Genomic DNA, 17,799 nt, shown 5'->3' on the forward strand with positions numbered 1-17,799 from the left:
TCAGTCTTTCTGGGCTTCAGTTTCTTCTCAAGTTATGGACTGTTGTTAAGGTTTACACTAACTTTTGGCAACTTGGTTCTAGGGGTTAAGTGACTTATATATAAAACACTTATAGTAGTGTCCAGAACAAAGTAAGCAAAATATAATACACATGCGGATTAATATTATTTTTACCTTGAATACAGAACTGATGACTTTGAGTACCCAAAGTTCGAGAAGTGGTATTTGACTCATAAAATCCATAATCACCTGCCCAGGATACTCACAGATGCTCTGTCCTGTGTTCCCTCTCCTGTTTTACATACATTTTAGGGGCACTGCAAAGTTTTCAATAAAGCCTGCAAATCCTATTTCTATTTTTTCTTGTATTATCCAATAAGTTGTTAAAAGCTAATTCAGGTTAATTCTATTGACAAAATGTCTTTGACTTACAAACACTGACCTAGCTATTAACTTACTAGAGAGAAAGAAAAATGTTATGCAAGTGTTAAAACAAAAGTTAAGATCTGTACACTGATTGTGTATGTTGTTATTATAAAGTTGATTTTTGCCCAGGTCTGTTTGTTGAAGAGGTAAATAAGTTTTTCCCTTGGGGTGTCTGTGTGGTTTAGTCAGTTAAGCTGGACTCTGGATTTTGGCTCAGGTCAGGTCATGAGATTGAGCCCTGTGTTGGGCTCCACACAGTGGGGAGTCCATTTGAGATTCTGTCTCTTCCTTTATCCCTCCCCCTTGTACTCTCTTTCTGTAAAATAATAAATAAATTATTAAAGAAAAGAAAAAAGAAAACTTTGCCCTATGGAATGTAACAGTTAATTTTGCTGTTAGGCCAGCTTTTTCTTTCTTCTTTGGGGAGAGGTTGTTAGCACACTTGCTTTTGAATATTTGTCATGGATATTTGCTCAGTTAATGGTCTACTAAAGGGGTTAAGTTATGAAAGACTTTAAGACAGGAAGAGAGAATCTCATCCCAAAGACAATGGAAATAGTACCTTCAACGCTAACTACATTAATTAGCTTTTGAGAACTACTAGTTTAGTGTATCTCTGATCCAAGTACAGTATCGAAAACTTGGTTACTTTTCATGGATTCCTAAAGCTTTCATCTTAATTGTTATATAATAAATAGTAAGAATACATATATGTATATAAAATAAGAAATTATTATTCTCTCAGTGTATCCTTTTCAACTAAAAAATTGTATAGACAACATTAATTTTGTTAATTTAACAAAAATATTATTTTGTTAGGGTCTTTGTCAATGTATTTGATACTTCAAGATGTACAAATTTATGGTTTTGTTAAGTATATAGATTTATGATTATAATCTGCAGAAGTCTGCAAATAATTGATAAAGAAACCATTTCTAATAGGCTTTCTTTCTAGTTCCAAAGGCATAACATCATATGAAAAATTGACCTTATGAGGGTCCCCTGATGCATCTTTCAGTCGTTAGAAATTCACAGAAACAGAACAGGATACAAATATGTACACAGCTCCAGAGATATTTACTAACTGACACTGAGAACATTATGTACCTTAATCATGCCAAATAAAAATCAATCTTTCTTTCTTTCTTTCTTTCTTTTTCTTTCTTTTTTTTTTTGTAAAGTAAAGAGTAGGATCTTTATCCCATATTCATGACTTTCATTTTATTCTACATATTAGGAAATACTTTAGAGTAATTGAGTTTTAGGAAAAAATACATATTTGAGTGAATTTTTCTGGCGAAATGCATTTCTGGGAAAAGAGCATGCTCATTTTCAATAAAACAAGAATTTTTGTTATTTGTATTGACCTTTTTCTCACCCTGAAATCTTCAGGCTGCCTTTCCTTTTGTATTTTTTTTTTTAACAAATTATTACTATAACAGCACCCTGAAAAATAAAAGTGTGGGTTGTTTATCTTTTTTAACTTTTCAATAAGTTTAAGATTATAGAAATTTAGGACAAACTATGGTGGGAAAAGCTATAGATCCTGGTGTCACAAAAGACACCATACTGTTTTATTGAGAATCAAGTTTAATTTTAACAGGACATATTATATAAACTTTTTTCTGTAATTTTTAAAAAAATTATGAACATGGTATATCTTTTTGTTTGTGTCATCTTCAATTTCTTTCATCAGTGTCTTACAGTTCTCAGAGTACAGGTCTTTCACCTCCTTGGATAAATTTAAGCAACTGGAAAAAATAATTTTTAATGTGATGAGGGAGCAGAAGGCTGGCTGAGGACAAAGCAAAAGCTGGCGCCTTGCACCCCCTCTTCACCCTTTCCCCTCCATAAGTGTAGCATCCCTCAGGCAGCCCTGACTGCCATGAACAATAAGCAAATAGTTAACTTCCAGAGCTCACAATCCTGCTAGACAGGAGTCTCCCTTGGCTTACAAATGTCCTAAATCTCACTAACAAAGAGGATTGATAGCAGGATTATGACACCCCACCAAAAAGTCTCCCAACTATCTTGATGTAAATGGCTGGCCTAAAGATGACATTGATCAAGCCAACACTGATCAAGCCACAAAGGCAAGGCCTCTTGTATCCTGGCACCTTGTAGGCTCTCTTTAGCATATGAAAACTCCACTGAAACCTCCCTTCCCTCACCTTCCCCCAACAGCAGGGTATATAACATGCCTACCCTCACAACCTGGAGCAGCAGCTCTTCCTGCCCACGGGTCCTGTCCCCGTGCTTTAATAAACCACCATTTTGCACCAATGACTTCTTAAGAATTCTTTCTTTAGTGGTCGGCTCCGAACCTCCTCACCTCACCGAACCTGACTTAGGTTCTGGGACTTCATCATTTTTGGCGAGCCAGCCAGGAGATTTGTGAGTCTTTACATTTGGACTCTGAGCTTCGGTGCAAAATTGGTGAGTACTTTCTCTCCTTTTCCTGTACTCTCATTCCAGGGCTTTTTCAAGGAGTATGGTCTTATTGGAACACTTGCATGTCAATTGCTCAGGCTGTAATCCTCTAGCCCATGGCTACTCTATGGGGAGGATAGCGTCTGCCTTTTGGCTGTAAGATAGTACCCTGGCCGGAATGGCAATAAGACCCACAAACTTGATACCCTCTCTTTATTCCTGTTCTTATAGAAAGTTGTCTCTCTTGGGCATGGGACAGCCACCTAAGTCATCAGGACGGCTGCCAATCTTAAGACTCCCGAGTGAGGTTTCCTCCTGATTGATCTAATGTGATCCCCTCCACATCCCTGGCCTAGCCACTTCTGGCCGCGAGACCTCCACTGGGAGCCGGCCGAAACCAGTACCTGATTGAATTAAAATGCAACCAGGGACCATTTCCTAGGGAAGTTGGCTGTAAGGACCACATGTGTTGGAATGTCGCATAGACCATGGTGGATTTCAGTCTACTGTGTCTCGTCAGTGTCTTCTGCAAACCGCCTAAAGCTATGAAATTGAGTAATTTCCCCTTGCCAAAACTTCTCTAGTGTTTTTGTGGGTTAATATGGCAAAACAGTATGCAGTCTTCAGGATAGACAATGGCTTGGCATGGCACAATTTCCTAGTCCATTCACCAGGCACCCATCTGTAGCCTAGGATGTGATGGGGAAGTGGAGGGACGCCGGCACCCCTCCAGGGCCTCTTATGGCAGGTATACCTTCTTGGGGAAGGCAGGATGGTGATCAATAGCGTATCTTGAGGGACGCCTCAGGTCGCTTTTGACACCTAAAACCTCTGACATACCCTGTGTGGGATGCCACCCAGGAGTCGGGGGATTTGGTAATGGACCTTCCTTACTTTTCTGGAAGCATGGCCCCAGTAGGCTTCTTCAGTTCCCAAGGACTTTACCTTGGGGTGCCTTTTAACTCACTGGAAATAATTTGGATTGCAAAACTTAGGAAAGGACTGAGCTCTTGTGACACTGCATGGCCTCAGTGGGATCTATCAGTTAGATCTCCTCTGTCTTCTCTGGCTCTACTTGGACTGCTTAAACCTTCCCCCCTTGCTGGTGGGAAAGCATGGCGTCTGCTCCTCTGTTGGGGCTTATGAGCTCTAAAACCGGGAATCCTTTCTCTGCATCCTGGCAGCACTTTGTTTCCTCTGTTTCCACCTTCTGTTTCTGCACCAACGTGCGTGCAGCCTGCATGACTAGCCTCTAGATCATGCACCACAGCTCCTTCTCTCTTCACTGTCAAGGAGCAAGAAGAGCACCCCCTGGACTTAACACCCCCACTCCAGATCTTCCCAACCATGTCTCAGGTAAACATTCAAAGTGGAGTGGGCCCAGGTGGAACGTAAATCACTATTGGAACTAAGTTAAGTTTGTTTGTTTAATTAAGATAAGACCTGTCTTTTAAGTTAACAGTAGTAAATGTGAAACTTCGAAGTTTACTGAAGGTCAGATAAGCTCATGTTATTTATTAAAATTTGTTAGCAAAGAAATGACTAAACTGATGGTTAATTGTCTATCTCAAATTTCTAATGGGTAATTGCTGAAGTAACTTTCAAAGTCTTTGGTAACCTGAAAGTTTTGAAGTTTTGCTTGGATGACAAATGGAATTAAATTGTGGATATCTGTATCTTAACCAAACAGGATAAAATGCTAAGTCGTTAATTATTGGATGTAGGTTTGTGCTTTTGACTTCTTAACTGCAAAGAAACTAAAGAATATTTAAATCTGTTGGTAAACGTGTTTTGCACTTTTCATAAATTTGCACTGTTTCATAAATTTGTCATCTAAAGAATTGTTGTAACAGTTCACAATTGGTTAATAACTAAAGGTGTTTCTAAGAATACAAAATTCTGCTTAGTGTAACTAAGACTGATGGAAATAAGGGAAACTCTGTATGTAGGAAAGTAGGAGATATGTAAAAAAGATTTAAGGAAGGGGAATACATTTTGTTGAAGGTAAGGGAAGGTAATTTTGTCCTAAATGAGATGGTTGTTTGGAAGGAAATGGCTTGGGACAAAACCTGAATGCAAAGGAAAGTTGTAGAAGGTTTGTGAAGGGAAATCTTCGGAAAAGGAATTTTAGCTATGGTCAAGAATGGATTAAGATTGAAATGAATGGGTTTTAAAGGTACATTGGTACAAAACTGAAATTGTCTCTGTTCAAAAGGACAATGTTTTCTTAGATCAATTGATCTGCTGTTAAGAAAATGTAAATGGTTTTCTCTTTGCCTGCCCAGAAAAAACAGTTTCTATGTTTTGTTTTATCAGGTGTTTAACATCCCTAATTATATTTAGGCATGTGCTTTAAAACTTTCTAAAATTTTAGCAAATGTTGACAGGATTTAAATTGTAAATCTCTTTAACTCCAGCTTTTCCTTGGTATGTGAAGTTGCTGGTGAAGTACTACTGAACCAATGATAAACCTTGGGTTACATTTGGGAAAATGCTATAACTATTCTAGAGATTCTATGCACTTCCTAAAGTTTTAATGTTTTGAGAGATCACCGCTTGATACTGTAATTATGGAAATGTTATGTATCACAGAAATAACCTGATTTCCTTGCCAGCTAAATTGTAAACTCTTTTCTCATCAGCTCTAACCATATCCATTCCGAGTTTTGTCATTTATAATTGTTTTCTCTTGTAAAATGAGTTTTATCTTCAAGGAGATTCCTATAAAGGACTTTCAGGACAAATATAGATATTTGATATACTTGAAAATCCTAAAACTGAAATGGGTAAGAATTTCCAAAGCTAAATAAAGGTGCATTCACCATAATTAGTAACATGGGACTAAATGAACTAAAAGATTATAGTGTTGTGTCTCTTAATGTTTTGTATCACTTTAAACATTGCTGGTTCTCTCTAATGTTTGCTCTTCCAGACTAGGGATACTTCCTCCTAGTTATCTGTAAAAGTGCTCATTTGTAAAAGTGCTCAAAGCATTCAATTTTTCTCTCTATCTGAAACCAAAAGATCTTAGTAAGTATTCTTTCTTCCATGGCAACCAGTCATTTGCATAAGTTCAATAAGAATCTGTTCTCCTTGTAACAGGAAAGAATTGGAAACACGGGTTATTTTACCAAGGCTTTGACTGGGATGTCATATTTGAAAAGACTCAGATATGACCAGACAGTTTAAAGGAACTAAGGTTGACTTTATGAAACCTGGAGCCATAAAGCCCCTTGGGACTGTTGACCTGATACCTTGGGGGAATTCCTCTTCCTGAGACTGCACCTACCAAGGAGTGACATTCGTTACTCACCTGGTGAGGCTGCTGGGAACTCTATAAGCAAGTTTCCAATGGTGGGAACAAAGAAATCATACGAGTGATACTTGGGCAAAGAACGCACGAAATCTGGGATGGCTATCACTAGAAATGTGTTCCCAAGTACTATTACTCCAGGCTACTGACTGGTTTGCTACTGACTGGGCAAGGCGACCTGGCATTAGATGGCCAGCTCCAAACGGAACCCACTGGATATGTGGAACCAACCTGTGGCCCTGGCTTCCTCCAGAATGGGTAGGTCGCTGTACTTTAGGATTTGCCTGGATTCATGGGCACATTACTAAAACCATTACAACTCCAGCTAATCTCCCCAACTTGAAACAAAGATGGACACGATCTGTTTTTAAATGGTATGATCACTTAGCATCCATTTTTGTTCCATCTGTGGGACTAGAGGATGTCATGTGGCATGTAGAAGCCCTTAATAAATATACTACAAAGGCACTTAATGATTCACTAAATGGCATCTCCCTCCTTAATACCGAAGTCTCACAAATACGCAAGGTAGTCCTACAAAATAGGATGGCCTTAGATGTCCTGACAGCAGCCCAGGGTGGCACATGCGCAATTATCAAGACAGAATGTTGCATATACATCCCAGACTATCGCAAAAATGTCACAGGAATAATAAAGGATATGAACACCCAGATTAAGGCCCTACAAGATCCTTCTTTCTCTTTTAGTGATTGGATACGTTCCTGGTTTGAAGGAGGACTATGTTCAACAATTAAAAATCTCCTTTTCGGGCTTCTTATTCTTATCGCCTTATTAATCTTAATATGTTGCTTTGTTCCATGTTTCTCTACTTGGAGCTGAGACTCCATTGCTACAATGACTACACCACGGCAGACGATCTTTGTCGCGCACTAGGACGCCTCTTCACTGTCAGCGCTGGATTCAGCTGCCTCCACCTTTCGTAACTCCCTTATACGTTCCTACCCTGACCAATATTGACCCGAGCAGGTAGGGACAGCTCTACACCTCTATTCAGCACGAAGAAGTTGCAGAAGATGAGACCTTCCACCTTCAACCACCTTAAAGATTTAAGGGTCAAAATTGTTCAGGGGGGAATGATGAGGGAGCAGGAGGCTGGCTGAGGACAAAGCAAAAGCTGGCGCCTTGCACCCCCTCTTCACCCTTTCCCCTCCATATGTGTAGCATCCCTCAGGCAGCCCTGACTGCCATGAACAATAAGCAAATAGTTAATTTGCAGAGCTCACAATCCTGCTAGACAGGAGTCTCCCTTGGTTTACAAATGTCCTAAATCTCACTAACAAAGAGGATTGATAGCAGGATTGTGACCTCCCACCAAAAAGTCTCCCAACTATCTTAATGTTAATGGCTGGTCTAAAGACAACATTGATCCAGCTGCTAGGGCAAGGCCTCTGGCAGGCCTGGAACATCCTGGCACCTTGTAGGCCCTCTTTAGCATATGAAAACTCCACTGAAACCTCCCTTCCCCTCACCTTCCCCCAACCGCAGGGTATATAACCTGCCATCCCTCACAACCCGGGGCAGCAGCTCTTCCTGCCCAAGGGTCCTGTCCCCGTGCTTTAATAAACCACCATTTTGCACCAACGACGTCTTAAGAATTCTTTCTTTAGTCGTCAGCTCCAAACCTCCTCACCCCACCGAACCTGACTTAGGTTCTGGGACTTCATCATTTATGAAACAAAAAATTATTTTATTTTATTTTTCAAAGTTTTTATTTATTTATTTGACAGAGAGCGAGAGAGCACAAGCAGGAGGAACAGCACCATCACAACCATCTAGTTCCAGAACATTTTTGTTACCCCAAGAGGAAACTCTCTATCCATTAAGGTGTTCTTTCCCAACTCCTTTGGCAGCTTTCTGAAACTGACCCCCATACTCTGGCAGGGAGAAACCTAAGAAAGAGGTAGTTTACTCCAGGTTGGTACGTGGCAGTTTTAATAAGCAAATGGGATTTACATGAGAGGCAAGACAAATGGATCCCCTCACCTGCCTATCAAATCTTAAAAGTTTATATAGAAACCTTCACTAGGTTCAGTCACATATACTGTGCAGGTGTTCTCAACCCACATCATTAACTCAAGGCTGTGTCCTTGGAGCATCTTCCTGGAGTGGGAAAAGCAAGAAGGACCTGTATTCCAAGGACTGGGAAGGGAGTGAGGAGCTCTGAGGTCCAGCTCACCAATTAATCCATGGTCATGTATTTTTAATGACCTCCCCCAGCATAAACTGTCATTCTCCATTCCCTCCTGCCAGTAGCTTCCATAACCACCAATTTGCTCTCTGCCTCTATAGATTGAACTATCTGGGGTATTTCATATAAATAGAATCATACAATTCTATGTGACCTTTTGTGTCTGGCTTCTTTTGTTTAGCATAATGTTTTAGAGGCACATCTACATTATACTACCTATCAGTACTGTATTCCTTTTTATGGCTGAAAAATATTCCATTGTATGTATATGCAACATTTGTTTATGCATTCATCTGCTGAAGGCCATTTGTTTTGTTTCTACCTTTTGGTTGAAGTGGTTTTTCTATAAATGTTTGTGAAGAAGTATTTGTTTGAGTTCCTGTTTTCAACTATTTTAGGTATATGCTTAGGAGGGGAATTGCTAGATCATAAGATAATTTTGTGTTTAACTTTTTGAGGAGCTGCCAAACCATTTTCCATAGTGGCTGCACATTTTACTTTCCCACCAGTGATGTACAAGTGTTCCAATTTCCCACGTCCTCACCAACACTTGTTATTTTCCATTCTAAAAATTATAGTAATCCTAGTGAGTGTGAAGTAGTATGTCATTGTGGTTTTATTTGCATTTCTCTAGTGACTAATGATGTCAAATATTACCCTTGTCAATGAATGTATTATGAATCAATCAAAAATTTTAAATATGCTTTGCTTTTAATCCTTTTTTTAAGGACATGCAAATATAATGACATTTAATAATTACTTCTGCTTGGTTTTTTAATGTTTTAACTGGTATCTTGCATGGTTAAATATTTTTATGTAGTGTATATAATATGTATATTTAATAATACATATATGTATTAAATAAGAATCTTTAATTTAGACCACTTTGGTGGGGGGAGGAGAAGTAAACGAGAGGTAAAATTACTTTAGAATTATCCTATAGTGTTATCAATATATACACACCACTGCATTTTCAAAAGTTCCTTAATCCAAGGAAGTCAGGAATTGTAGAAATTCAGATAATATATGGAGGAAATGCTCCAGAATAGAATTTCCTAAAGGCAGTTCAGCAGATCTTTAAGGTTTGTTAAAGGCAAATAGGGCCACATAGTTAAGTAAGGATGGGAAACATGGAATTTCAGGTGGTGAAAGATACATATATGCATAAAATGTATATATTTATAAGATATACATATATAGTTTTCTTATTTACTTTAAATTGCTTCAATTAAGTTATTTGTTATCAGAAAAGAATGATAGTCTCTTAAATGTTAGTAAGTACTTAAAAATTAACAACTGAATACTACTGAAGATGCAGTTAAATGGTCATAACTTACCCATTGATGAAGGGAGGGGAAATGGGTGTAATATTTTTTAAAACAATTGAACAGTATGAGAGTTAATGAGTTTAAGCTAGTTGAACCAATAGTTACATATCTGGAAACAAACTTTAATTTACTTAGACACAAAGGCTTATGTACAAAGTATTTACTGCATTATTAAATTAAAATGGCAAAACTGCAAAATGAAAGATCTCATTGTGAGGAATTGTTGAATGAATAATCAGTTACTAAAATTATGTGTACAAATAATTATTGATAAAAGAAGAAAGTGTTTGACAGGAGGTCATTATGAGTGTTTTCATGTTGCAGTCACTGAATATGCATTTTACATGGGTTATGTCTGGTAAGCCTCTCAAGAAGTTTGGTGCTATTAGGTTATTCCTGCATGTATTTTATTGGTGAAGAAACTTCAGAGGCACAGTGGTGTTCAGTAATTTGCAACTAATGAGAGTTGAGGTTGGATTTTTTTTTTTAAGACTTTATTTATTTATTTGACAGACAGAGATTACAAGTAGGCAGAGAGGCAGGCAAAGAGAAGGTGGGGAGAGCAGGCTCCCTGTAGAGCAGAGAGCCTGATGTGGGGTTTGATCCCAGGACGCTGGGATCATGATCTGAGCCGAAGGCAGAGGCTTTAACGAACTGAGCCCCCCGGGTGCCCCGAGTTGAGGTTGGATTTAAATCCAAATCTTATCATTGCAGTGCCTGAGCTTAACCTATGTACCATTTTGTTTTTCTCTAGTTCAGGGAACTCAAGGATCTTGTCCAAAGTAACAAGGCCAATAATTAGTAGAAACTGACACTATGCCTGAACAACAGCAAATTTATATATTGGGCCTGCAACCAGGTAGCTTATGGTGTCTCAAAATCTCTGATGAAGGGGGTCAAGTGGGGGAACATAATATCTTCAAATATTTTAAGAACCATAACATGGAGGACGGAGTGGACAGGCTTGATTATCTCCAAGGAGCAGATTGAAATTTCAAAGGAACTTCAGCAAACTATGTGTAATTCATGTATTTAAACAATTAGAGTCATCTGGCTATTAGGCAGGAAGTCTTAAAAGAAAGTAACATTTTGACTAGAAGCAACAGACCCTCTTTAAGGCTGTTTTTCTAAGGATGTCTGTTTTTTTTTTTTTTAGATTTTATGTATTTATTTGACAGAGAGAGATACAGTGAGAGAGGGAACACAAGCAGGCGGAGTGGGAAAGGGAGAAGTAGACCTCCTGCTGAGCAGGGAGCCCGATGTGATGTGGGGCTCCATCCCATAACCCTGAGACCATGATCTGAGCCAAAGGCAGATGCTTAATGACTGAGCCACCCAGGAGTCCCTGTACTAAGAATTTCAGTATTGAGAAAGATGCTCCTTTTAATTTCAGGAAACTACTAAAATGCCATGATTCTTCATCAGAATGTTAACCTAATTATTAACATTATAAACTACTATTTGAAAAGCACTTGACATTGTATTTACCTTTAAAGACAAAATGTATCAATGTTACAGGAATATATATATGCCTATATATATACACAATGAATAAGATAAATAATACTAATTATAAACAGATACAAAAATTTAAAAAATGAATCTTTTGAAAATCGGTAGTATCTTTCCTAGGGACCAACAAACTGAGTCTGATCTCTGTCTGGATGGTCAATAAACCAAGAAGGTTTTTTCAAATGGTTGTTAAAATCAAACCAAACCAAACCAAAACAAACCAAACCAAACCAAAGAAGATATTTAACAGAAACTCTATGTTCGCTGTAATACCCAAAATATTTACCATCTGTTCTTTACTAAAAATATTTGCTGACCCTTGCCATGCATTAAACAACACATTATCACATAGCAACTTAAAATATTTTTCTCTAGAAGATTATACAATATGTCACCATCTGATTTTTTCATCTACTATCAGAGGTTGATACTTTTTTCATCTACTATCCAGCAGAACTGTGAAATCTCAGTTTGGACACTAGAGGGAGACTTGAACTGTTTTCCTTTTTCTTTTTCTTTTTTAAGATTTTATTTATTTATTTAACAGACAGAAAGAGATCACAAGTAGGCAGAGAGGCAGGAAGAGAGAGAGGAGGAGGAAGCAGGCTCCCTGCTGAGCAGAGAGCCCCATGTGGGGCTCCATCCCAGGACCCTGAGACCATGACCTGAGCTGAAGGCAGAGGCTTAACCCACTGAGCCACTAAGGAGCCCCTCTTTTTCTTTTTCTTTTTTTTTAAATTAAAGCATTTTCCACACACTGATGAAGGATGTTCAACTGAGGATCTGTTCAAACCTTGTGATGAGTGCAGAGTGATATGGTAGTATATTTCCAAAGATAAGATGTCACAGTGGCACTGACAAAGTTTTCCTCAGTTTGGCTTTCAATAGTTGCAGGAACAATGGTGTTTTTCTAAACCTGCCTGACAGCCTTGTGTCAGATTCCCTTAGTCCTCCTCAGACCCCTGTGGCTTCCCCAGTCTCTGGTTCTAGTTCAGGCTGGCTCTGCTGGTCCTTCTGCAGGCACCAACTAGCTGTCCTTTACCTTCTGCCCACATTGCACAAAACTACCTTCTGTCTCAAGGGATTCCTATCAATACCCAGGTATGTACAGCCCAGAAGTAGAGAGGTTCTAAGAGATGAACCTCTGATCAATAAAAGTGGGGAAGCAGTGGATAAATTATTCCCCCTTTGCCTTTTCTGGGAGACAATTCTGGCATGCTGTTTCTGTAGCTTTTTTGGAGGCGTTTTCATGGACTGAGTGATCAGTCACATTTAGCAAGAGCTAGATGGGAATGTGTCTTTGTGTTGGCTCTCCTGACCTCCTGGCTCCACTGTCCTTGTCCATCACTTCTGCTGCATGAGATTATACTCTTAATAAGATAATAGTTCATAAGCTATTTTAATGTCTATGGTTTTTGTTCTTTTTTCTTTTTTTGTTAGTTTGTTTTTGTTTTTGAGAGAGAAAGAGAGAGAGTGAACAAGTGGGGCTGGGGAAAGAGGGAAAGGGAGAGAGAATTTTAAGCAGACCCCATGATGAGTGCCTAGCCTGACACAGGTGACTCTGAGATCACTACATGAGCCAAAATCAAGATGACCTGAGCCACCCAGGTACCCTTAATATGGTCTTTTTAAAATTAGTTTTTATTAAGCTATAATTGCCATACAGTACTGTATAAGTTTAAGAAGTTTAGCATGATGATTTAATTTAAAAATATTATGAAATAACCATATATTCAGTCAACATCTATCATCTCATATAGATATAAAAATGCTTTTTTTTTTCTTCTGATTTTGGGGAAACAAGATGGTGGAGAAGTAGGAGGAGGTGTTGTTTCAACCTATCCCCTAAAGTGAGCTTATTACTTATCAACGAACACTGATCACCCATGAAATCAGCCTGAGATTAGAATTATACACTTCTGGATCTCTACAGGGGCAGAAGATGCCAGTGGGCAGGTGGAGTGGGAACACCGGACTGATATTGGAAGATAAACAAAAGGGGGAGGGAGCTATCAGAAGTGTCCCATTGGAATGTAATACCCCAATACGAGAGTACTTTGTGATTGGGGACCAGCATTAGCTTGGAGTCTGTTTAAAAGCACTCAAAAAGAGCAAAAGATCTTATGGGGAAATTGGTGGAATTGGGTGGTTAAGGACAGGGACGTAAGCCCATGAACCCAGGACAGCCTCCGCTGTCAGGGAACCAGAGAGCACAGCGAAGAAGCCAGGTCTTGGTCCCTGAGCTGCTGGTACACCTGGGACCGTCTGAGTGGTGGTGCCCATGAGGGTGAGGGAGCCTGCTGTGGACACCAGTCAGCAGAACCACAGCTTTTTGCACTCTGCATGTGCAACTAAAGTCTGAGTCATGCCTCACACCCTCCCCTGAGAGAGGTGCATGCAGGTGCCAGCCAGCACTCTCTAGGATCTGGAGAGTCTGAGCCCTGTCAGCCCCGGGCCAGTGTGAAAATCTCAGTGCACTGTCTCTGCTTGGGACCTCTCTGGTGGTCTGGAGCTGCCCAGACAACCTCGACTAGTGTTTCTCATGGTTTTGAGTACAAGTGAGAGTTCCTGTGACCCCAGAGACTGTGACTAGGGATGTGTTCTGCTAGTGGCAGAGGGGGAACTTATGTGCTCTGGAGCACTCACAGGGGAACAGACTGAGGCTTCTCTCTGAGAGGGAGGTCTGAGTACAGTTTGCTTTCCTCTAAACCTCCAAAGAACCACCAAAAGCCACCAAAAGCCACTAAGGGGAGAAAAAGCAAACTAACAAACAAACAAAAAAACCCTCCCAAGAACAAAAGCCTGAAAAATCGGTTTCCTCAGAGCCCAGCCTCTTAATGGGGGCAGGAGGACTTAACTCTAGCAAAACTCCCTGAAAACCCACGCAGCAGGCCCCTCCCCCAGAAAGCCAGCCCCCCAAAAACAAAAACAAAACAAAAACAAGAGGACAACCACCACTACTTCATAGATACAACTTTTATTTTTAATTTGTTCCCACTGTTGGGTCCATGGTCAAAGGAGCGAGACTGATACAAAGCAAAGGCCAAGCAAAGCTTTATATTGCACCAAGCATCAAGAATCAAACTGACAGGCCAACACCATCTCTTGCAAAGAGGCAACCCCTCCTGGCCTTACAGACTAACTTTTAAAGAGCAAAGGCCATGTGGTTGAACCTGGCCACACATGGGGGCCAATGAGATCAGAATACACAGAGAAAGCGGCACAGTCATGCTAGGTCCCACCCAGGTGGCCAATTGAATTACAATTCACCCCATAGTAGTTATTTAAACTAGCCTAACATCTTGGTGAGAATTGGCGCCCCAAAGATGGGGCCCACACTCCTTGGTAGCTAGGGAGACAGTATGTACTCTCCACTGATTGGATGTCTCCAACTGACCTGGCCCACCCTTTTTTGGGGGGCTTTGTTACCTGGGACTGGTTTCCTGGACTTGCCTTTAAGGTTCTCCGGGGGTGGGGGGTCAGGGTCAGTTTAAGTTTTACTGCATAAACAACAAAATGGCTGTTCAACCAAGGTGGGGCTGCTCTGGCTAAATAGGCCCTTACACCACTATTCTGGTTCTTTACATTTTTTTAAAAAATAAAACTAACCTATTTACCATCACAATGAGATGTTCAGTACATCAAATTCCATAATAACCTTTAAACCTGAACTTTTTTGATACACATACCTGTGTTTTTCTTTTGCTTTTCTATTTTTAATTGATTTTATTTTTTGTTATCATTTTTAAAATATTCATATAGAAATAAGCTTCAAGGTAATCCCCTTTACCTAATCAATGCTACCTCTATAGGTAAACCAGTTTTAATCCCCATTTATCTCAGGAAAGTTGAGTCCTTTAACAAAGATACCAAGATACAACCAGGAACAATCACAGTAACTTTCCTCGCCTATACTGAGAATTCCACCTTCCCATCTTTTTCTTCTGTCAGTGTTTCTGTGCATTTGTTTTTGTTCTGGTAGAATATAAATCTCATACTTGGGGTTCATTTTGATGGGGTTCTTTTATTTATTTATTTCTCTTGTCATCTACTTTCATTGGTCTTTTTATTTGTCTGTGTTTGTTTGTATACTTCATAAATCTTTCCTTTGGGGCCCATTTGGGCTGGGCCTTCTCTTTTATTTTATCTTTCCTTTTTTTTCTTCCTGTCTCTCTCTCTCTTTTTTTCTTTTTTCTTTCTTTTTGGTGGGGACTCTCAATTACTTAGAAGCGTTCCAGGGTGCACCTTTCTTGCTCCATGGTTGATACACTCAGTTACACATCCATTGAGCCATCTCTCACCAAAATGACTAGGAGGAGGAATGTCCAATAGAAGAAAAATTCAGAGATTGAGCCCATCTCCATCAGAGCTATGGGATAAGGACATAGACAGTATGTTGGAAAGGGAATTTAGGCTAACAATTATCCAGGCAATAGCTAGATTGGGGAAAGCCTTTGATGACAAAATGGAATCGATTAGGGTAGAAGTGAAAGCCACCAGAGATGATGTTAACAATGATCTCAATGAGTTCCAATCTAATCTAAATTTTCTAAAAGCTAGGGTAACTGAGGCAGAAGATAGAATTAGTGATCTGGAGGACAAACAGATAGAGAGAAATGATCTGGAAGAATCCTGGAACAAACAGCTTAGAAGCCATGAAAACAGAATTAGGGAAATAAATGATGCCATGAAACATTCCAATGTCAGAATTATTAGAATCCCTGATGGGGAGGAGAAAGAAAGAAGACTAGAAGATATAGTTGAACAAATTATCCATGAAAATATTCCCAAACTTGCGAATGGAACCAGTGTTCATGTACTAGAAGCAGAAAGGTCTAACCCCAAGGTAATAGAATCTAGAAAGACCTCAAGACACCTGATAGTGAAAATGATGAATAATAATTGTAGACAGGAGCTCTTGAAATCAGCTAGGACAAAGAAATTCCTTACATACAGAGGAAAGCCCATCAGAATAATGTCAGACCTGGCCATAAAAACCTGGCAAGACAGAAAGGGCTGGAAAGATGTATTCAGGGCACTAAATGAGAAGAACATGCAGCCAAGAATACTTTATCCAGCAAGACTGACATTCAAAATGGATGGAGAGACAAAGAGCTTCCAAGACTGGCAAGGTTTAAAAGAGTATGGGACCACCAAGTTGACACTGAAAGAAATATTAAGGGGGTTCTATAAAAGAAGAAAAAGAACCCAAGAATATAATTGAGCAGAAATATATGGAGACAATCTATAGAAACAAAGACTTCACAGGAACACGATGTCAATAAAAACGTATCTTTCAATAATCACTCTCAATGTGAATGGCCTAAATGCGCCCATAAAATGACACAGGGTTTCAGATTGGATAAAACGACAGGACCCATCCATATGTTGTTTACAAGAGACCCATTTTGAACCTAAAGATACACCCAGACTGAAAGTGAAGGGATGGAGAAGCATCTTTCATGCAAATGGGCCTCAAAAGAAGGCTAGGGTAGCAATTCTCATATCAGATAAATTAGATTTCAAACTAAAGGCTATAGTCAGAGATACATAAGGACACTACATATATTTTTTTAAAAAATTTATTTATTTATTTGACAGGCAGAGATCACAAGTAGGCAGAGAGGCAGGCAGAGAGAGAGGAGGAGGAAGCAAGCTCCCTGCTGAGCAGAGAGCCCAATGTGGGGTTCGATCCCAGGACCCTGGGATCATGACCTGAGCTGAAGGCAGAGGCTTTAACCCACGGAGCCACCCAGGTGCCCTGACACTGTATAATTCTTAAAGGTAGTATCCTCCAAGAAGATCTAACAATTGTAAATTTTTATGCCCCCAATGTGGGAGCAGCCAATTACATGAGAAAACTGTTAATCAAGATAAAGAATCATACTGATATGAATACATTAATAGTAGGAGATTGTAACATGCCACTCTCAGTAATAGACAGATCATCCAAGCAGAAAATCAATAAAAAAACAAGAGCATTAAATGATACATTGAACCAGATGGACCTCATAGATATATACCGAACATTCCACCCTAAAACAACAGAATACTCATTCTTCTCAAGTGCACATGGAACCTTCTCCAGAATAGACCACATACTGGCTCACAAATCAGGGCTCAACTGATACCAAAAGATTGAGAAATTATTCCCTGCATATTCTCAGATCACAATGCTTTGAAACTAGAGCTCAATCACAAGGAAAAGTTTGGAAGGAACTCAAACACCTGGAAGCTAAAGACCACCTTGCTTAAGAATCCTTGGATCAACCAGGAGATCAAAGAAGAACTGAAACAATTCATGGAAACCAATGAGAATGAAGACACTTTGGTCCAAAACCTATGGGATACAGCAAAGGCGGTCCTAAGGGGGAAATACATAGTCATCCAAGCCTCCCTCAAAAAAAATGGAAAAATCCAGAATACACCAGCTGTCTCTACACTTTAAAGAACTGGAGAATCAACAACAAATTAAGCCAACTCCACACACAAGAAGGGAAATAATCAATATAAGAGCAGAGATCAATGAGATAGGAACTAGAGGTACAGTAGAGTGCATCAATGAAACCAGAAGCTGGTTA

This window comes from Mustela lutreola, chromosome 9 (genome assembly GCF_030435805.1).
Source record: "Mustela lutreola isolate mMusLut2 chromosome 9, mMusLut2.pri, whole genome shotgun sequence".
In the NCBI taxonomy this organism is placed as follows: Eukaryota; Metazoa; Chordata; class Mammalia; order Carnivora; family Mustelidae; genus Mustela; species Mustela lutreola.